We start from the raw sequence: 22,371 nt of genomic DNA on the forward strand, positions 1-22,371 counted from the left end.
GTTCATTCTGGCTGCACCAAGACCAAGCTTTAAAAACGAATGCCTTACAAAGCCAGAATTGAGAAGACAGCAACAGATAGCAACAGACAGTAAGCGCACCCTCTGCAAAGAAGCCGAAGAAATAAAGGGACTATCTAGTTAGCTGCTGCAAGATCACGGAGACAGACTAAAAACAATGGCATGATACAGTAGCTACAATGGTGCATTGGAATATCTGCAAGCAATACCTTTTGCCTCCAAGCAAGAACTGGTGAGACCACAAAATAGACAAAACCATAGAAAATGAAGAACTAAAGTGCTCTGGGACTTTGAATTCAAACAGATAAACATTTGCACCACTACATCTCATATATAGCAATTGTTAGTAAGAAAGACAAAAAAAATCTGGATACTGGACATGGCAATACCTGGAGAGAGCAGAATAGAAAAGAACTGGAGAAAGTCACAAAACATAAAGACCTGCAAATAAAAGTAGAACAATTGTGGCAAAAGAAAGCAAACCACCAAGACTAATAGCCTCAAAACCAGCTGAACACCATCATCTCTGACAAAATCACCAGCCAGTTGCAAAAGGCAGCTTTACTTGGAACAGCTTACATCTTTTGACTCTTCCTTTAACACCATCAAAAACAACATCTTCTTCTTCCAGGTTCTCAGAAAAGACTTGATAGGTGGATAAAAATGCCAAATCCAGTCTAAACATCTGTCTGACTATGCAATGACTATGCACCAGAGCCCTGGTGGCACAGCAGACTAAAGCACTGTTATTAACATCAGCTGCCTGCAATTACTGCAAGTTCAAATCTCATCAGGCTCAAGGTTGACTTAGCCTTCCATCCTTTCTAAGGTAGGTAAATTGAGGACCCAGTTTGTGGGGGCAATAAGCTGACTTTGTATAAATATACAAAAGTATAAAGGCTATTGCTTAACGCATTGTAAGCTGCCCTGAGTCTCTGGAGAAGGGCGGCATATAAATAAAAATAAATAAATAAATTTATAAGCTGCCTGATTTCTGATGATTCTTTTACAGCAAAAGGCAATCATCTCTCCTAATGACAATTGAAGAAACATCATGCTGTTTCCATCCTTATCTTCCACAAAAAAGTAATTTTAAATTGTCTTTAGGAAAGAAAAAATATTTCCTTCCTTTTTGCCCACCAAAATGGTTTTCATTGCCAGTGTGTTTTGCGCAACAGTCAATTCCATCTGCTTGTTTCAGCTATGTTATCCTTTTCCCCACCACGACCGAATGTGATTTAATGTTAGGATTACTGATTGATGGTTGACAGTTATCTCTATGAATTTATGTAAACACAAGGCTATTGCACCAAGTGGCAACACTCGCAGCAGGCAAAAAGCTTTTGGACATGAGATTTTAACATTAGTAATAGGCAAAAAAAGGAACAAGAGCCAAAAGGAAGAAAAAATATTTTGAAAACAACAAATCATAGAGAAAGAAGAAAAAGGCTCAGATCCATTCCTAGCAGATAAAGGAGGGGGGAAAAAACACTGTTGGCAAGCATTATAGTAGAATGTGCTGTTTGCTGGGACTCATCTATTCTCTAGAAAGATAAAGGACACAGCACAGAGTTCAGAGCCAGAAGATGCTGCCAGAGGAAGGAGAAGAAGAGGTATCTGCAGGGTGTCCTGCTCTACAATTTTCTCCAATTACCTGACTCTGCCCTGGAATTTCACTTTAATTGATTCATGAACCTCAAGAATCAGCTGAGGGTCAGAAGATTGAGGAAATCAAGCTGCTTTGGACACACTCCTTAATGCCATATTGCATTACCTATTTATATTTATTCACATATATCACTACATAAACATTAAATGATGTTTGTTTTTGTACTGAAAAGATTTACAGGTAGTCCGTAACTTACAACAGTTCATTTAGTGGCCAAAGTCACAACGGCACTGAAAAAGCAACTTACAGCCATTTTTCACACCACCATTGTAGCATCCCCATGATCACGTGATCAAAATTCAGACGCTTGGCAACTGGTTCATATTTATGACCGTTGCTGTCCCAAGGTCACGTGATCACCTTTTACAAGCTTCTGACAAGCAAAGTCAATGAGGAAGCCAGATTCACTTAACAACTGAGTTACTAACTTATCAACTGCAGTGATTGACTTAACAACTGTGGCAAGAAAGGTCATAAAATGGGGCATAACTCACTTAACAAATGTCTCACTTAACAGCAGAACTGTTGGGCTCAATTGTGATCGTAAGTCAAAGACTACCTGTATCTAGATGTTCTCAGCATTTTCAGTCACCAATAAATGCTTGATTAGAAAAAAAACAAAGATCTACAAGTCAATTTGGCTGCCCCAGCAAGTTCTATCATATTCACCAACCATTCCTTGGTATTGCCCAATCTTTGAAGTCACATTTTTGCTGAGTATGAACAGTGCCAGTGGCCAGACCCAAGACCAAGTGGAGAAGGAAGTGGTTTACAATTTCTGGGTTGGTGATTAATTTCCCCATTAACGGGATTTTGGAAGATCACTTTGTGCAATCTCACTTTTCAGTAAGACAAAAACCTTACCAAACCTGCTCAATCGGGTTGACTAAAGAACAATAGGAGTGAATTGACTTCAGAATCGGCTTAGTCAATGCTGGTGCAAAATTATTTTTGCAGAACTTTTTTAGGTATGTAACAAGTGTACTAAATCTGAGCATAAAATCTAAAATCTTACTGAATTAAAAAACAAAACAGTATATAAACTCAGTTATCTAGCATCTAGATAACAGAGTATACCGATAATAGCGAAGAATGCAGTTGTTCAGAAAATCTCTAACAAAATTTAAAACCTCAAACAAATATACACCAGGTCTTCACTGAATGTACAATTTTAATGACATCCATGCAAGGTACAGGCAATTTCTCTCCTATTGAGTTACATTTAAAGAAAAAAAAATGTTTTTAAAAGATGGCTCTTGAATCAACAACCAGTCTGCCCACAACAGAGCACGTAAAACTACTTAACTCTAATCACAGTAACCACCATATAAATATCCCTTGGCAAAGAGGATTAAATGTACAACTCAAAAGATGGCATGGGATGGCATGGATTTATTTTTCTCACCCCACGCCAAGTTCCTGGCTAGAGTGGGAAGTGAAAAGAACATCCCCAAGGAAGCCAACAGCAAACTCCTTCCACGTCATACTATACCAATAAAACTGCATAGAAATACCCAAGTAAGTCACTATAACTAAACTTGGCTCTGAGATCATATTATGCATTCTCAAGAGCTTATATAAAGAAAGTCTGGCAAGCAAAAACAGGGTAAAAAAAGTGTCTTTCATAACAGAATATGCTGCACAAAAAGGGAGGCACTTCACAAAACGAGTTTCTCTTGAGCACATCTGGCAATGTGCTCAATTTATACTTTCACTCTAGCAACTGAAACCGCTGGGATAGATAAGAAGAGGAAACTGTGCTGTTTCGTCTGGCCTCAGGCAGGAGCTCTTGGGAATCAGGGCAGGGAATTTGGTTGGCCTAACTTGCCAGGGTGGCCCTGTAAGTGGAACTGCCCAAGTAGACAAAGATAGAAAAAACAAGAGGATGAAAGAAGCCACAGGAAGATTGGTGTGGTCCTGAGGCTACTTCATGGACAGAGAAAGTGTTACCTGGGGGCTTAGACTATTTCCTACAATTTCTTGGGAAGCCTTGGGAACTCTTTGACTACAGTATTCTGAGACATGACTTGGGGACATTAGAGATTATTGCATATATTGTGTGATGATAGCATTGTAGTGCCATCTTCAAATTAGTTGACAAGGTTCAGCCTCTTTTGAGTGCAAGCAACGTGGAGGTGTGTTAGCAGGTGCTAACAAAGTAGAATGAAGGGATAACTAATAGCAAGGAAGAGGGGAAAAGGCCCTGAACAAATCAGCTACACCAAAATGCACCAAGATGAATAGATCGTGCAAAACAGACAACTCTTTTCCTGAAATCCTAACTCCAAATATTGTATTCTGTCTTCTTTGTTAAAAGTATGTACTGTGCCTAAAAATTTCCCTCCTCCCAATAAATAAATAAAGAATACATCTACAGAGCCTTATTTCATTTTAATAAGCTCTCAAAATGCTTGGCCTATTAAAACCAGACGTGTTTGTTAATGCACATTTAGGTTATAGATTATAAAAGGCAGTGCATTGATTTTTATTTATTTTATTTATTTATTTAGAAAATTTATATTGTTGCCTACTCGCACTTGGCAACTTAAGGCGGTTTACAAGGACATAAAAGCACAATATAAAAGAAATAAAAATAATAAAATAATAATCTCCCAACAATGTCTTTCATGATTCTCTCAATGTTAGCTTAATTTAAATACACAGAAAACACACATGAATTCTCCAGATCTTAAAAAAGTGAAATTCATTATTTGGATTATTTATTGTGCTTCGATTTGTATAATCTAACTTGCAATTACTGATGAGATCTAACAGTCTATTGTAAGTTTACTTAGGAGTAGCATGTTTTCCTGAAATCTAAGGGATTTTTTTTCTGAGTATGCATACAGAACTGAGCTATAAATCTTGTCCCATTTTGAATATCTGTATATAAAAGTATTTGAAGCTTAAAATAACACCTCAAAACCTAAACTCTAACCTTAACCTTCAAAAGGCTAGATCAAAAGACTTGGTCTTAATTTCAGTTGTGTCCACTACAGCCCACATATTTAAAGCCCAGGAAATGACACTTTTATGTACTGTGTTGCGATTCTAAGTTTATTTAACTTTAAACAATTTTATTCTACATTAGTAACAGGTGCTACAGATTATAATACTTTTCTTGTTTCACTGCCAGGGAACAAAAGTAAGCCTAAAATGAGGTTCAGAACAAACACAACAGAATTATTTCAAGGATCAGTCTTCTTTGTGGGTAGATGGTTGTTGACGTATCTTTTTTCTTCAGTTTTCTAAATAATAATAACAGTTGAAATGTATTCCAATATTAGTAGTTTGGGTTGATAGTTAGGCTGTCGTTCTGAGCTCCGAGCTTGGCAATTTGGTTACAAACGTTTCGTGACCATTCGAGGAGACATCGTCAGTGCACGTTGAATTGTGTTCCTCTGCCAGAACACTGGCCTTTAAATGTCTTTTTATGTGATGCAAATTAGTGTGGATGTTGTTTGTTCAGCTACTTCTGAGTCACCGGTCTGATTTTAAACTGTTTGATTGGCTGGCTGTTGTTATCGGGGCATGGTCTTTGGTTTTAAGTACCGTCTCTGTGATATAAATTAGTGTTTCTGAGTCATGGTCTGGTTTCTGAGTCATGGTCTGGTTTCGGATTGTTTGATTAGCTGGTTGTTGTTACTGAGACTTGGTCTGATTTCTTGTGAGCTGATGGGTTATGATGGGTTATATCAGTTTGTCATTTCTGGCTGTGATTGTCAAGCGAGTCATTACAGGTTGTTAAGTGTGACGTCACTTCATCATAATTTGTGAGTTCCTACCAACTTTCCCATTGGCTTTAGTGGTTGGCGGATGGCTGTGAAGATTACAAATGGCAGTCACGTGACTGGCCCTCTCCAACCATCATAAATGTGCACTGCTTACCTAGAGTCCGAATCATGATCATGTGACCATGGGAACACTACAAAGGCTAAAACTTTGAGGACTGATTGCAAATCTCTGTTTTCAGTGCCGTTGCAAGTTTGGACAATGCTGAAGGTATGCTGGTTGGTAACAAGGATCTTTGGAAGAAACAGAATAAAGGCTGAAAACAGTGATAGGAAATTGTTCTATGGCATGGGAGCTAAGAAAATAATTAGCTTTCCACCTTAATTTTTTAATATTATTAAATGCATATTCAGTTTTCTAATTACTCTAGTGCTCAAAGTGACTTATCAACAAGCAATATTAATATTTAATACAGAATATTAAAGATTAAAAATAATACAAATAAAACCCAAGCCAAAATGAAAATCAATCAATAACATTATTAACAAATATTAAAAGATCTGGAGCCAAACATAGCTCTTTAGAGAATTCTTTCTAAGCTTGGAGCCATAGAGAAGGTGGTTCTTTCCCACAAAGATGAACCATGACAATGTGGTATCTTGAGAAGGGCCTCTCCTGCCAATCTGAGTAACCCAAAAGATTTAAATCATGATTTAAATCACTAGTAAAAAGACCTGATTTAAATCAACTCGATTTAAATCATAATTTTTAAAGAGCAACTGTCATCTCTGCTCTCCTTTGACCCTCTGTTGACTCACCGATAGTCCCAGTGTTGTAGAATATACAGCCTTGTGCTACATAACTAAGCTCCATTTCATGCTGAATAAACTAAATTATTTATGTATCTTAAATAGAAAACTATCTTACGATAGATTTTTACCCAAAAGTTTTTTATTAAAATAAATTCAATAAAAATCAAAAAAATCTGATTTAAATAAAAAAATCCGATTTAAATCAAAAAAATCCGATTTTTTTTATTTTTTTAAAAAAATCATTGATTTTTATCCACCCTGCAGTGCGGCCATCTTCAATTGTGCCTGGGGCACATTTAGCAACCAGTGCAGATTTTTTTAGCACAAACATCATAGGATTCCTATATTGCATAACAGACCAGAAGCTGGATGTTTCATTTTGCACCAACTGCACCCTCTGAATACTTATCAAGGGTAGGCCCGCATAAATTAGAAGAGTTGTAACCAAGGTGCAAATTACTGTCACTAAACTTCACTAGCTCAGGGAGGATCCCAGCTGCACCCTACCCATAACTGTGCAAAGTACTGCTCATTGCAGCTACCAGCTGCAAATCCAATGACAACTGATGGTCAAGACCCACTCTAAAATTGTAAGCCCATTTCTTCTTGGGGAGTGGAGTCCCATCCAAAACATCACAATTCCAGAGTCCAGCGTTCTTCTTGCCAATGGTATCTCTGGATTGTCTGGATTCAATTTCAGCTTGCTCAGTTTCATTCTGTGAAGAACTTCTTTTGACTAGTTCTGAATCTCACCTTCACTGAGCAATCTCATGTTTGAGCAGAATGAAATGCGGCGTTTGCCGTGCCATGCACCATTTCCACTGTATTTCTTTTAACAGCCTTCCCTACCTTGGAATAAAGAACTCCCAAATGCCTTAATTTTTTTTTTTTTTATGATTTCATTTTACTCCATGTATGTATCTGCTGTAAATTGTGAATGGAAGAAAGGGTTGCAGAAATGAAACATCAAAACATGAAACATGAAAATGGGTCCCTCGGGAGTTGGGCGGCATAGAAATGCGATAAATGAAATGAAATGAAATGAAATGAGAGGGCAGAACAATGTTCTGAACTATGAGGAGACGAGTTGTTTTGCCCTTTCCTCATAGACTTCATATTGCAGAATACATGGGTTGGAAGGTTCCTTAAAAATCATCTAGTCCAATCTCATGTCTAGGGTAGAAATCCATTTCTACAACATCCTTTATATACCACCATCCAGTCTGCTTAAATATGGAAGAGTCCATCACCACCCAAGGCATTTGTTCCACTGTGCTCCTACTTTTAGGGCTTTTTTTACCCTAATGTCCAGATGACATTGAATACCTTGTAATTTCAACCCATTATCTTTTCTTCCATCATCTGGGATAGGATTTTGAATAACTCTCCCCCGTCTTCTATATAATAACTGTTCTGATACTTGAAGATAATGATCGTATCTCTCTACAACTGCCTCTTCTCCAGATTAAATAAAATAATAATCTTGCATTTGTAATTTAGACTGTTATCCAGTAAGTATTCATAACAATATCTATCACCATAGTTGAGGTCTTTAATGTATAACCTAGAGAGAGAGGTCGCTCAACACAGATCCTATGTTCGTAACTATGTTATGAACAATATTCACTTACTATACAGTGGTATGCATAAAACCTTTTGTGTTCAACGGGGCTCACTTTAAAATAAGAGTCCATGAGACTGTGAGGTCCTGAACTGTTAGCAATATGGAAACAAACAGAATTGGAGATTGGGAACTCATCACTTTCTTTTAGGCTGGGTTCACAGATCACAATAAATCGTGATTCATTTAGCCATGGTTTGTGGACTAAACCAGTGTCATGAGGGTTCTTATATCTTGTTATACCAAAAGCGGTATAAGTGCTTAAGTGCTTAAATTTCATAAGTGGCAATAGCTAGATTTGCACTATGCACTGAGCCAAAAACAAACCCACTTCATTTGTTTTAGTGTGATGTGTGCACTCAGACACTATTTTGCAATTGTGGGGCCAATCCAAGATCCTTGAAAGTAGGACAAATTATAAATACGTTCTGAGCAGAAGGGCAAGGATTATGTAGTCCCTTCTTACACTATAAGTCTATTATTGTTATTTTCCAACAATGCCAATGTGAAATGCAAGGCCACTCTTGAGAAATAAAAATGATTCTAGATGTTTAGAATTAAAATAATCTTTAAAAAAAAAAAAAAAAAGAGCGGGGCAGAAGATGACAAGAAAATTATCCACGAATACACTGGTATCCAAAGGCAACATCCTGGGGATTTAAATGCACACGATGCAATTATATTGATACCATTCAGCACATCTGAGCACCTGGACTGGAATCCCCTGAAAGTCCCAAGCAAGCAGTTTTATATTTCCTGAAATGCTATAGAAGCATAATAAATAACCATCATGCTCTTCGGAAAGAAGGAAATCAATTCAGCAACTACCTTCACAACCCCAAATGTGAAAGAATGAAACCAATTCTGCAGTTCTTTCCACTTGGAAACACCTGTTGAGGGACCATACAATGCAGGCATTCTTCCATTACCTCTAGCATTCTCTCAGAGGAAAAAAAAACCAATATACAACTACTTGCCTTCGTTCAGGAATGGAAGAACAAGGAAGAGGGTGGGTGGGTGGACATAACACACGTGCATGCCAGTTAACCAAAACAAAGTGACAAGCTGGTTTCATGATTACTTTAGCTCTTCCTTTTGCCTTCTGCCCGTGTGCTTAAATGACACAGTCGTAAAAAATCTTTAAGGTTGAAATGCATTATATCAGCCCAGGAAGAGGTCAAACCAAATTCTTACAGTGAAAAAGGAAGGAGAAAAAAAAACAGATACTCATATTTTATCCAAATGAGTCAACCAATAGCAATACCTTACAGCAGGGGTAAAATTCACTTACCTTCCCTACCGGTTTGCAAATGTGCATGTGCCGCACGCACGCACGCTTCACTCGTGTGCACCATTGTCTGCACATGCGCAAAGCCTTCTGCGCATGTGCAGAGGCTTAAAATCGTTGCAAAAAAGTGACATCATGACATCTGCATGGGTGGGCGGAGCCTCCCGCAGCCGCCGCTACCGGTTTGCCCGAGCCGGATAGAACCGGCTGAATTTCACCCCTGCCTTATAGTATCCATGATACGTGAAATAAATTGAGTCTTCAAGTATTAAAACTTCAATTGTAGTACATTGGTGGCCAGTTCCACAAAACCAAGTGTCTTTTTTCTATTTTGCAGAACACAAATTTGCATTCCTTAATGATTATGTGGGAACTATTTAAGATGTCTATAGACTTGGTATCCAAACAACTATTTCACTAGATAACAAATGATCTTTGTTTCCATCCCATCTTTTCTGTATGCCTAAAACTATCAGGAACCATTGGCACAAATTTCAGCTGCAGTGATCCTACTAGTTTGTTGTACTTGTATCTTGGACAACTTGAATGGCCAGCAAACAAAAATCAAAGAAAAGAAGTTTTCATTCTTCGGGTCCTGCCTGTCAAGCAGTATTGGAAGCCAAGTAGCCATGACACACCCCCTGCCTCCCCCCACTTTTACTTAAACCAAGTAAGGACTAAGTTATGTCTTGGAAAGTTAACTGCAAGAAATACAAAGCAGTAATATCTCATGTGAGAATGCAAGGGGAAACAAAATATACAAATATATCTCTCGATGAATATTTTGTATAATGCTAGCCCGTGCAACTGTAAACCCGAATCATACACAGAAAGCCAATTTTGGGGAAGATAATTTAATTGACTTGGGGGGGTGGGGAGAGAAGCCCCTTGCTTCAATGTAACTTCCTTAACTACTCAGGGAGACCCCCAGAATTTATCAAGTAGAAGAATCCGCTCTAACGAAGCCTTCTCGGGGGACTCTGGATTTTGGGGTTTGTTTGTTTCTCCCCGTCCCTGTCCTGAAATTTTCGCGCGACTAGCTCACTAAGGAAATCCAAATCCCAAGGAGCACGGTGTGATTTCGAACTTATAGACAACAGAACTTATAAATACAAATAACGGAGTTGTCACTCAAGTCTTCCCCTGCCAGGTCCTCTTCCCCCCCCCACCACTTCCCAAATACTGACCTGTTGCCCCCACTGCGCCTCTGCCCGGGCAGAACAGCTGCAGAAGCTTACGACCGTACCCGGGAGACTAAGATCCAGGAGCCCCGCTCGCCTATTCCAAGCGGCGATGTGCGAACCTTCCGAAACGGATCCCGCCTTTCATCTGGTCTTGCTTGCTGCTGAAGCGCCAACAAGAGCCGCCAGCGGAAAGAGCGGGAGCCGGAAAGTCCCCGGGCTTGCAACCTGAGGCGCCGCCGCTTTAGCGCCACACGGTATTGTTTCCAAAAAGACACTCGCTTCCTGGCATTACCCGCACAGCTGATGAAAGGCACGCCTCCTCGCCGTGACGTCAGGGAGGGGATCTAGCCAATGGGGAGCGGCAGGCCCGCACGTTCCCAGCTCGCGGCGCTCGGGGCTGTCACAACGTGGGTAATTTGTCGAGTCCGGCTCGTGATCTCAGTTCACCGCGAGGCAAGCAAGGCTGGAGCTCCGGCAGAGCCGTTTCCAAAAGCCGCTGGCTCGAGGCAGGGCAGCCGCCTCCTTCCCCCTCGCTGAGGCGGCGAGAATGAGTTGGGAAGACCTGAAGCAAAAGACGTTATATTAAACCGTACCTTTTGTGTGTTGCCCTTGCATTCAGCCCAAAGCCAAAACCTCACAATCAAGTCGAAGGCAGGACAAGTCCAGACTTGCAGAGAAGCAATTTTTGGGCGGTCCTTAGCGCCTTCCTTTTTTTCGAGTTCTAAAGATGGGGCATCGGAGAGCCTCTCTCCTGGTTTCTTGGTTGTTTGCAGTAATCCTGAAATGGTATTGGGTCTCCTGCTCGAACAGCGGGTTGGGCTAGATGACCTCCAAGGTCCCTTCCAACTGTTGTGATTCTGTGTTCTATGCCCTCAGCCTGGTGTCCACTGGTAGATTAGTTTCCATCTTTTTCAGCCAGAACAGTGACTGGAAAATATGGGCCCATGATAATGCAATATATTGAAAGGGTGCCAGACTGAGGAAAACTTGGATACTTGTTTTTCCTTGGTTGGTGCCTCCAAATTGGGCACCTACAAATTGCCAAATAAAAAGGAAAAACTTTTAGCTGCACTATAACAATCCTAGATGAAACTAAGAGGGCACAAAGAACTGTTCCAAGTTGTTTCCGATATTAAAAAGATGTATTATTTGGCTTTTGAATAGGGAGGTTTAATTTAGTTGTGATAACCTTTCATAAATTTACCCTTCTAGGATTTGATTTAAACCTTTCTGGATATAATTTCCTTCTAAACAACCCCATTGCCTTTGCTTTTTATGTACCTTGAAGAATTCCCAGTGGATAGCCTTCAGTACTTACTTCCCTCCATTGTCAGAATTGTCAATTTATTCATACCCTTGCTTCCTGTTTTGAAACCACTTGCTGCTCTATAGGAGAAACTTGCCTACTTGGAGAAACATAAATATTTTTCAAAATATTTGGAGAACTTTATACTAGCAATATTAATATAAAACCTGCCATTTTTCTCTTTCTTTCCTAGAAAGGAATTTGTATTTTGCCTAATGCGGGACACAGATCCAGGTAATCTTTCATTTATTAGATCTGAAGACCACCCAAATCCAAGCTTACTCTGGTCAATTTATCATTTTAAAAATAGAAAAAGAAGGTAAGCGTTCATACAATATTCATTTATCTATCTATCTATCTATCTATCTCTATCTATCTATCTATCTATCTATCTATCTATCTATCTATCTATCCATCTATCCATCCATCCATCCATCAACCAACATTGATGGTTGGTTGCCCTGGTAGCGCAGCAGACTAAAGCACTGTTTTTAACATCAGCTGCCTGCAATTACTGCAAGTTCAAATCTCACCAGGCTCAAGGTTGACTCAGCCTTCCATCCTTTCTATGGTAGGTAAAATGAGGACCCAGATTGTGGGGGCAATAAGCTGACTTTGTATAAATATACAAAAGTATGAAGGCTATTGCTTAACGCATTGTAAGCCGCCCTGAGTCTTCAGAGAAGGGCGGCATATAAATCAAATTTTTTAAAAAAACATAATTCCACAGCCACCTAAAACCAGGCCTGGGAGAAGAGGTATGTTTTAACAGATCTTCGGAAGATCATTCCAGAGGACAGGTACTATGACAGAGAATTACTTATTTGAATCATTCTGAAGAGAGCAAGTGGGTCAGATTTTATTTAATGGCCAAAAACATGATGAGATAGGCAGTCCCTCAAAAACCCTAATGCCATGAAGGACTTTATAGTTAATGATCGGCATCTTGAACTGCACCAGAAGCTCACCAGCAATGAGCAGTTTACAGGGCAGTGGTGCCACAAGACACAATACAGCCTGCACCAGCCTGCATACTGGACCAGCTGTAGCTTTCAAGGGCAGCTTCATGTAGACCACATTACATTAATCCAATCACAAAGTGACCAGGCTGTTAGATACAATCTGAAACCTTCATAGTATGTTTATCTGATTTAGGTCCTACATTTTCTTCTATCCTTCATTTAAAGAGTATGTCTCTATAAAATATCCTGTCTCTGTAATTATACCCTAATTCAGTGGTTCTCAACCTGGGGTCTGTGGCAGTGGTGAAATCAAAAAAATTTTTACTACCGGTTCTGTGGGCGTGGCTTAGTGGGCTTGGTGGGTGTGGCTGGGGAAGGATACTGCAAAATCTCCATTCCCACCCCACTCCAGGGAAAGGATACTGCAAAATCCTCATTCCCTCCCTACTCCTGGGGGAAAGATATTGTAAAATCTCCCCACTCTGGGGCCCACTCTGGGGCCAGCCAGAGGTGGTATTTGCCGGTTCTCTGAACTGCTCAAAATTTTCGCTACCGGTTCTCCAGAACCTGTTCAAACCTGCTGGATTTCACCCCTGGTCTGTGGACTCCTGGAGGGCGCCGTAATGTCACCATAAGGCAGGGGTCCTCAAACTTGGCAGCTTTAAGACTTGTGGATTTCAACTCCCAGAATTCTCCAGCCAGCACAGTGCTGGCTGGAGAATTCTGGGAGTTGAAATCCACAAGTCTTAAAGCTGCCAAGTTTGAGGACCTCTGCCATAAGGAGTCCGCGAAGGCTTGAAAAAGTGTTATGATTTAAATCTTAAATCTTAGGGGTCCATGGTCATAGTCCATGGCCACAAAAGGTATTTAAAGGGGGTCCATGATGAAGACAATGTCCTTTGCCCAATTCCTATAGTAGCTATTTTAGCTTTGATAATGTTAAGCATCGATTGAATGATAGTCTCCCAGCAGATGGCTTTCAGGGCCGTCCCACTGCCATCAAGGCTATTAGCCATGGATCCCTTTCCCACCATTTCCCATTTTAAAAAGACTAGATGTGCTTTTCTGTATTAGAATGTGGAACAGAAGAGAACATTTCATTTTAAGGGGCAGAAGATAGTAGTTTTGTATCCCCTGTTCCCATGTAACACAGCTTCATGGCACTCCCATCCATAGCCACTTCTCCTATAGAATCCAAAACAAAAATATTGTGACACCCTACATTCATTTTTCTGCACTGCAGCATTCCTGTTTCCCTGGGAGGAAGAATGGCATTTTCCCAGATCCAAAATACACAGTCGATGACTGGAGAAAATGTGTTATTCTTCCAACTTATATCACCTCAAATCAGACAGCAGATAACTAGAGAACTCTATAGAAGAGACAGGTATTTGTGCAAAAATCTGATAGTTAAAAAACATCCCTTAGAAATACCGTGGGCTGTTTTTCTCTGAACTTACCAGTAGAAGGCAAGATAACCAACACTGGATTAGTTTTTAGCACTTTTTAAATAGAATGTACAGCATATTAAGGTACTATTGGTTCTTCAAGATTCATCATGATTTTCAAAGAGGAAATATTTATTCACTTTTTCTCCTTGGGGAGAGTGATTTTGAAGGAGTTGGCCACATTTCTATAATTCCATTTATTTATTTATTTATTTATTTATTTATTATTTATTTATTTATTGCTTTTAAAAAAATAAATAAACAACACAAAGATCAAAATTCATGCCTTGTCAAAGAAAAAACAAAATATTTTTTTAAAAAATGAAAAATGTAGCAAAAAAGGAAAAAAGGTATATTTTAGTTGTAATTACAATTCTATTTGTATAATGCAATTATTGAAGTACATATGTATTTATAATACATTTATATAATTATATATATAGTAATCTACCTTTTAACTCTATACCTAATTTTTATAAATGAGCCCCATATTTCACGATGTATGTATCCATACAGAGTATATGTCTATTGGCAACCTACTCTCAGGTGGAAAGTACAATCAGTCCATTAAGTAAAAAGGTCCATATATTTATATTTCCAATGCTGCAATATCAGTCCTTTGGCCATGGTAAGGGAGAATCCTTTTACATTGTCCGGTTGTTAATTTTCAAGTACTAGGTACAATATGGGGATTCAAAAGAATATTATCATGTGGGAAAAAAATAGTTTTTGTTACACAATCACATTTACATAATCCAGTATTTTCTCCACATTTACATAATTCATACTTTATAACCATAAATTACATTTGAATTGCTGCGCCACAATATGACAGCACATGACTGGTTTTTCTTTAACCCTATTATAATATCTAAGGGGACGCAGTGGCTCAGTGGCTAAGACGATGAGCTTGACGATCGAAAGGTCAGCAGTTCAGCAGTTCGAATCCCTAGTGCCATGTAATGGGGTGAGCTCCCATTACTTGTCCCAGCTTCTGCCAACCTAGCAGTTCGAAAGCACATAAAAAATCCAAATAGAAAAATAGGAACCACCTTTGGTGGGAAGGTAACAGCGTTCCGTGCGCCTTTGACATTTAGTGATGCCGGCCACATGACCACGGAGACGTATTCAGACAGCTCTGGCTCTTCGGCTTTGAAACGGAGATGAGCACCGCCCCCTAGAGTTGGGAACGACTAGCACATATGTGCGAGGGGAACCTTTACCTTTACCTTTACCTTTACCTTATTATAATATATTATTTTCCAGGTAATTTGACTTTGTATTTAAAATAAACCTATTTACATAGGCTTCATTCACACAATACAAAATGTTTGACCTGAGCCAATTAGGTGAACCCAGCATTCACCAACAGTTGGGCTACTCCCTGAGTCTCCTAGAAGTTTAGGTTCATCTCTGCTTTAGTAAAAGTGACCCAGCCTCCTTCTTGGTTGATCAGTTCTATGGAGTAACAACACAACAGTTCTTACTGATTGTGCTCAGATGACAGAAGACTGACTCTTAGTCATGACTGTGCCGCTTGGTTCCTCCTGCTGGTCTAAGTTATATGTGCAGAGTTTCTGCCTAAATGATAGAGATGAATTCTCTATCAGAATTATAGCTAAAACAAGACCTTTTTAAAAAAAGTAGTTTTTTAGTGAAGAAAAGTTAATGCTTTTCTCTGTCTCTTTCTCTGTGTGCTATGGACTGGCAGAGAAGTATCAAATCATTCTTATCAAAGATCTGATGATCTGATGATTTCTTGAAGAAGGTTTTTGAAATTAACAAGTTGCTGTCCTGAGGTCCATAGTAGGCAAAGGTCTTGGCTTTTATCATTTTCACAACAGACCAGGGGTGAAATTCAGCAAGTTCTGACAGGTTTTGGAGAACCGGTAGCAGAAATTTTGAGTAGTTCGGAGAACCGGCAAATACCACCTCTGGCTGGCCCCAGAGTGGGGTGGGAATGGAGATTTTACAATATCCTTCCCCCAGGAGTGGGGAGGGAAGGGGGATTTTGCAGTATCCTTCCCCTGGAGTGGGGTTAGAATGGAGATTTTGCAATATCCTTCCCCCAGGAGTGGGGAGGGAATGGGGATTTTGCAGTATCCTTCCCCTGCCACGCCCACCAAGCCACACCCACAGAACCAGTAGTAAAAAAATTTGAATTTCACCACTGCAACAGACCTAAAGAAAACCATCTAAGGGAGGAACTTCTTTGTAGGGCATGGTAGGATGACTACTTCTGAAAGTGAAAAGAAAATCTTAATGTGAAGAATGGTTTTTGTAAGAAAAATGAGCACCAATAATTTCAATATTTAAACTGAATTTCTAGGCCTACATCTCAAGCTCATTTTAAATATGAGACTTGTAGCACGTATGAGAAGCAAGTTGAAGGAACCAGCTGGCAGTTACAGAATGGAATACTTTGTCCTCCTTCTGTACCCAGCATAGAAACCCAAATGGTTGCTGTAGGAGGAAACCTATTTTCTACTTGTATCGAAAAGAAAGTTTCACTCGCCTTCCTATACTTATTCATGCAGTACATAATTAATTTTCAAATTTAAGTCTTTAGGATGCAGTGATGGTTATCAACAGTTGGTTGTAAAAGAGGATTTTGAGAAAAACAAAGGCCTAGTAATAACTAATAACTAGGTTTATTAGTCTGTGACCATGGGCAGGATTGTCAGCTGTTGGGAATCCTTGGTTTGATACGGCAGACCTTTTCTCTATCAGCATCTGATTAATAAACATTTTGCAAAATATTAACATTGACAGTTGTATGCCTACAGCCTGCTTGCAAATTTTTGTAGTAAATTCATGAACTGTACAACTATCCTACCATATAAGAAAACTGTGATGGACATATATGAGCAACTATGTTTGCTACCATAATTTAGGTATTAATTTTGAGCAGGTTTCACTAGTCTAAAGTCACAGAAAATGGAATTTACTATTTGTTGGTTAGGATTTTATCCAGGAAGCATACCATTTCAGGAAAGATTCCTACATATTTTTTTATTACTGACCTATCATCTTTTACTATTATCCACCTTGGCTGGGGTGACAGGAGTTGCATTAGGATCACATGAAGTTTTCATGGCTTTCAATATATGTGCAACATGCTGTGATGCCACAGCCTTGGCAAATGTCCATGGATAATGAGCCCATGCAGAAATGCCTTTTATATTTCAGAAATTACCCATCTACATTCACAGCTTTGATGATTATCAATTTCCATGTTTTATTTTTGGTAATTCTAATTTGTATTCTAAACCAGGGGTCACCAACCTTTTGAACCTCAGGGACCACTAAATTCATAATTTTAAATCCCACGGTGGGCGCGACTAGGTGGTCATGTGACTGAGTGGGCATGGCCAACTTGATGTTACTTGCGTCGAGGGGTGCCTCACCGGCCTCTACTTGCCTCTCCCCTCCCAGCCCCTCCTTGCCGGCCCTCCCGGGCTCCTTAGGGCCCCAACAGAAAGCAGTTGTTGGAGCTAAGCAGCCACCACGAGAGAGTTGGCAAAACATCTGGTTCAGTTCAAATTGGATCTGGTCGAGAAGGAGGCTCAGCAGAAGCACCTCACTGAGGACTACGAGCATAGGCTTTCCAAGCAGAGGGAAGACCTGCGGGAGTGCAAGGCCAGGTACTGGTGCCTGGAGGCTCAGTGGGCTGAGATGGTCAGTCAGTTCCAGGCCATGAGGCAGTCCCACTGGAACAAGGCCCTCCAGCTCTTCGCCACTAGCAGCACTTCCCTCTAGCCTTCGAAGGCCCAAAGCCCCGCATCAGGAGGCTGAAGAAAACCCCAAGTCAGAATTTTCCCCCCTCTGACCCACACAAGAAGACCCTGAAGGGGGAGACTCTCTGCAGCAACACAAACATTCATTGCATGTATCCGGCCCAGGGCCTGTAGTTTGAGGACCCCTGATTTAGTGCAATATAAAAAATGCAAATAATTTTTCTGCGGACCACAAAAATTTTCTCATGGACCACCAGTGGTCCACAGATGACCAGTTGGTGACCACTGTTCTAAACGTCCATGAATGAGAAGGACAAATGTAAGCTAATTCATTTTGAACTAATATTACATGGGTTACATTTTTCCTATTTAAAACCATTAGTTTTAGGTCCCTGCAACTTTGATGGCCCTGATTTTAATTCTGAAAGCAGTTATTGTAACAGATGTTCTGGAAAGTTTTAGCCAGGCTGCAACTGATTTCAGTATTTTGCTGCAGCAGCCCAGTCATTTTCAAATCAAACAATTGTTTGTTTGGGCTTTAGAGACTCCCCGAGGCGTTTGAAGTCTAACCACTCCACTACTTAAGCATAGGAAACAATGAAATATACTAAAATGTGTGTTTATGTCTGTGCACCTAATATGAAATAAAATTAATGATCTGTTGGAACAAAAGAGGTTAGTAAAAGGACAAAAATTTCTCAAGAGACAGCTTTGTGAAAAGCCATATCAAGCAACAAAAACATTTGAGGAAACAAAAGAGGCCAGACATCACATACAATAGTGTTTCTTAAAGGATTTTTTTTCCTGGACTGCAGTTCTGGCATTAGATATAATAAGAATACAACTTTTGCTTCCAAGGGGAATCATATTGAGCCCTGTCCATGGAAAAGAGCCATATATTGAATTGTCTTTAAAACCCAAGTAACTAGAATACTGGCCCCACGGACCAATATCCACTATCATTATTTTGGCGAATTATTTGAGTTTGTATTCCAACAGAGAATGGAGAAGTTTAATATTATTTCCAGAAGACTACCTGGGTGCCAAGGTGGTGATGGGTATGTCTATGTGTGATTGTGTTAATGTTTAAGGAGCCTACCTGTAGCATATCAAGATTCAGTTTGTTTTCCTTGCACTTGTATGTAATATCCTTTCCTAATGCATCCTTCTCACGCTAATTCTTCCTCCACAAATGATTTAACCGAGATATTTTTAATATCATTTATGGGTTCTGTGTGCATGGTGAAATGCCAGCATGGTAGACGGTTATTTTCCTACATATTATTTCTTTTACTACATATTAATATACTTTACTTTTAAAATGTTCTGCTATCTTATTACTTGAACAAGTAATTTGTCTGATTCATTATTGGGTGATTATTGGTGAGTAAATAAATATATACACTTAACATTATGTGAACAATTTCATCTGCATTTTTAAAAATTCTTGTTTGATTTTAAAAATATGGAAAAAAGGTAAAGTTGAGATATTTTGGACTTAATTCAGTATTGAAGGGAAAGTGACTTTCATTATGCAATACCGTATCTGTAATCTACAACAGTTTATCACATCACAGACTTTCTACTTTCTAAGTTAAAATTAATGACATTTTAAGGGAAATTCTCCCTTAAAAATTCAACCACAACAATACATGAGCACACAATAGATACAAACTTAAAGTGAACCACTCCAAACTCAATTGTAGAAAATATGACTTCAGCAACAGAGTGGTCAATGCCTGGAATGCACTACCTGACTCTGTGGTTTCATCCCAAAACCCCAAAAATTTTAACCTTAGACTGGCTACTGTTGACCTCACCCCTTTCCTAAGAGGTCTGTAAGGGACGTGCATGAGAGCATCAGCGTGCCTACCGTCCCTGTCCTAATGTTCCCTTTAATTGTATTCTTTTTATGTATTTAATTCATGTTAATACTTATATATATTATCTAATACATACTCGACAAAATAAAATAAATAATAAATTAATTAAAAAATAATTGTTTGTTGTTCTTTTTGAGGTTGAAAATAGGAGCAGATAAAGAGAGAGAGGATGAAGGAGAGATACATTAGGAAGCAACAAAAGCAGCACTTTTGCTATTTTGCAATGCTAAAATAAACTCATAATCATTGTAGAAAAATTCTAAAGGCACTCCTAATCACTTTGAGAATGAGGTAGAATTACAGGACACTTTTTCATTCAAGGAAAAACGAAAACACCACTGATTTCTGTAAGATATTAATATTGCCTCATAAAATTTTGATTTCTATTGTAGATAACTAAGAAGCCACATACACATCATGCTGCAGTTTTGCAGAAGTTTTAGTAAAAGAGGAATGGCAAAGGAATTAAAAGACTATGTATCTTAAATTAAAAGCAAAATGCAAAAAGATTCATGGCATGATCATTGCCTTCAGTGACATTTCTTTGTGCAAAAGATTTGAGAATTTGAAAAATTACATGAGAATAAAAGTGAATGTCCAACTAGCCATGACAGTATCAGAATAATAGCTTTGCAATGATTTTCAGAGAGATATGGCAGGATTTCATCAAAGGTAATCTCAAGGGGGTTCCTCAAGGAAATTAGTCATTGCTAACCAAAGGCTCTGAGCAAACAATCCAGAATAAAGACAGGTTGTCTGAAAAGAAAAAAAAATGTTTCGATTGAACAAACTACGTAGTGATGAATTTGCTGAACTCTGCTGATGAAGCTAGCACAATAGCATAAAGTACAAATGGGCAACTTTTTCTACTACACATGCTAGTTCAATTTAAACGTATAAGAATAGTTTTTAAAAAGCCAAATTTTTGCATTTCTCCCACTGAATAATTATTCCCATTGAAAGCAGAAGCTTTCTCAAAAATAAAACACAAAATCAAGATTTTTTCCCCCACTGATTTAAAATGTAAATGGAATTATTTTAATCATTTTAAGCATTCAATTGTTACACACCACTTCTCTCTTGGGGCCAAACTAGACATGACAATGGAGTAAAAAATAACAGTGGGAGTTCATCCATGCTCTTTGGAGGACAAATTTCCCAGCGATCCACAGCAAGAAAGAACATTGTTTACTTCTTTCTTGCCCACTCTGGAACTGTTGATTTTCAACATTGCTCCACATACAAACACAACTGCTATAATATGCACTTTAAATGAGACTGGCAAATGAAGGAGTAGTTCTGTTTTCTTTGTATTGGCTCTCTATTTCGTAAGCTTTAACTTACAAAATAAGTATAACTATTAAATTGCTTTTAAAAGTCTTATAGAGATTCTTTGCCAATTGCCTACGGTGCAAGAACAGGTTCTTGTCCTAACTTCATTGTGAACTGATTGGATTTTTCAACTTGTATATTTAAGTGAAGACACTAATTTAAAAATTAAGGATCAAATTCAGAATGTGGTGATATCAGCAGAAAAGCTGCTCTGGTTTCATGGGAGATGAATAAATTTTCCTGCCAACCTAAATGTAAGAACTAAGGATTGAAAACAACAATGAGCGTGTCTCAATAGTCTTACACATACTTGGGAGAAAGTCTGCCTTAACAAAAAAAGGCTTATATATAAAGAAACATGGAGGTAATTACCCTGTGAGATTTTGTAGCTAATAGCAATTATTTTACCATTCACTATTTATTCTCCTAACATTATTCACTTACTTTGACCATTTTAAGTATATTTTAAATAATATGATTCTGGTAGCTCTCTGAATATTTGGTTGTTTATAGTTCTGAAGATTCACATTTGCTACATGAGACATTTCTGAGTCATATAAAGAATTAGAATATAATAGCTCATCATAAGTTTTTCTGTTGTATGTAAACCCATCCTTCTTTGTCCTAATGCCCTCCAGATATCTTGGACTGCAATTCTCATAATGCTCAGTATGAATTATGGATACTGCAATTAAACAAACTAGCAAAATACTAGATGGGACAAGGGTGGTGAATAAAAGCAAAAAAGAGGGTATGCCCAATATGCAAAATACAGAATTAATTAGAATAGCTCACCTATGTTTCTGTCATGCCTATATTAGATTGATTTGCACAGATCTTCTGATCCTGATGACAGGAAGAGTTTCACTTGAAAAAGATTCTCTTTGTTGGTTCTTTTTTCCTCCTGCTACTCCTTTTAAATGTTTATCCTTTCTAGGAAACTGACTGAAAGCCAGAGACAGATTTTCATTTTTAATAACAACTGGGCTTCAAGTTCCCAAGGAGGAAAATGTTCTCCATTGGATACAAGAAGGTCTTGTATCACCCAAATTCTTTACTTATTAAAGAGGTAGACCAGATCTTCTTACATGCTCCTCTCTCTTGTAAAGATGCCTCTTTAAATCAGACAAGATTATTACTCTGCCTTCATCCTGTAGGAGAGCAATGATAACATACACCACAGAAGTTATGAAAGTTGGAAATCTGATAGTAAGTCATTTTGAAGTATAGGATTTCATTATGAAAATCTCATAAAGACACCCCCAAGTCCTAAGTATATTTAGAGTTATCCTAAAGGATAAATCTGGTGAGTGAAGCCATAGACAAAAATGAATGAGATATTGCAGAGGACTTTTTAAACCAGTCTGAGAACAGTAGAC

At 38.7% G+C, this 22,371-nt stretch overlaps 1 protein-coding gene across 4 annotated transcripts in view; it reads right to left on the bottom strand.

Annotated features, from left to right (window-relative positions):
* The window catches only part of BMF (Bcl2 modifying factor), a 49,621-nt gene extending 38,688 nt beyond the window's left edge, over nucleotides 1-10,933 (bottom strand). Inside the window, exon 1 of one of the 4 annotated variants that reach the window (XM_034417880.3) lies at nucleotides 10,328-10,933. The gene's annotated coding sequence lies outside the window, so the exon portion shown is untranslated. The remainder of the gene's footprint in view (nucleotides 1-10,327) is intronic. The other 3 variants (XM_087875567.1, XM_087875576.1, XM_060687463.2) reach the window with 3 other exon arrangements.
* Between the last annotated feature and the right edge of the window lie 11,438 nt (nucleotides 10,934-22,371).

This window comes from Pantherophis guttatus, chromosome 1 (genome assembly GCF_059756535.1).
Source record: "Pantherophis guttatus breed Tessera chromosome 1, ASM5975653v1, whole genome shotgun sequence".
NCBI lineage: Eukaryota > Metazoa > Chordata > Lepidosauria > Squamata > Colubridae > Pantherophis > Pantherophis guttatus.